The sequence below is a fragment of the Lotus japonicus genome, chromosome 5 (assembly GCF_012489685.1).
Source record: "Lotus japonicus ecotype B-129 chromosome 5, LjGifu_v1.2".
Lineage (NCBI taxonomy): Eukaryota > Viridiplantae > Streptophyta > Magnoliopsida > Fabales > Fabaceae > Lotus > Lotus japonicus.
Window position 1 is genome coordinate 18,136,167 of NC_080045.1, and position 839 is coordinate 18,137,005.

Here is an 839-nt window from a genome sequence, read left to right on the forward strand (position 1 = left end):
AAGAGGAGATGCAAGCCCACATTGAAGAAAGAGTGAATGAGGCTCTTGCTCAAAGACTTCAAGAGCAAGAATTGGAGAATGCCAATCGTTCTCTTAGAGACCTCACCTCGGCTGCCATGAGCTATGATTATCCGGGCAGCATAGTTTCCCCCAATGGCACGGGAAATTTTGAGCTGAGGCCGGCATTCATCAACTTGGTGAGCCAAAACCAGTATGGTGGAGGTGCTCTTGAAGATCCTCATGCACACATGGAGCGGTTTATCCGCAATTGCAACACCTACAGAGTTCAGAATGTTTCAGCGGACACTATCCGCTTGAGTTTATTCCCTTTTTCATTGAGGGATACTGCTGAAGAGTGGTTGAATTCACAGCCCCAAGGTAGCATTACATCTTGGGAAGACTTGGCTGAGAAGTTCACCACAAGGTTTGTTCCAAGAGCCCTCTTGAGGAAGCTCAAGAATGACATCATGACTTTTACTCAATCCACCGATGAGAATCTCTATGAAGCTTGGGAGAGGTTCAAGAAGCTCTTGAGGAGGTGTCCTCAACATAACCTTACTCAAGCTGAGCAAGTAGCAAAGTTCTATGATGGTCTCCAATATTCTTCGAGGTTTGGTTTGGATGCGGCTTCAAGTGGAGAGTTCGATGCCTTACTTCCACAAGTGGGGTATGAGTTGATTGAAAAGATGGCTATAAGAGCCATGAACTCTAGTAATGATCGCCAAGCCCGAAGAGGAGTCCTTGAGGTTGAAGCTTATGATCAACTTATGGCCTCCAACAAGCAACTCTCCAAGCAAATGAATGAGATTCAAAATCAAATGAAGACTACCAAGATTGGT

At 45.4% G+C, this 839-nt stretch overlaps 1 non-coding gene across 1 annotated transcript; it reads right to left on the reverse strand.

Moving 5' to 3' along the window:
• Window positions 1-449: 449 nt before the first annotated feature.
• On the reverse strand, window positions 450-556 carry LOC130721599 (small nucleolar RNA R71). Its single transcript, XR_009013527.1, has one exon. It is a non-coding gene; the product is annotated as a small nucleolar RNA R71 (small nucleolar RNA).
• Between the last annotated feature and the right edge of the window lie 283 nt (window positions 557-839).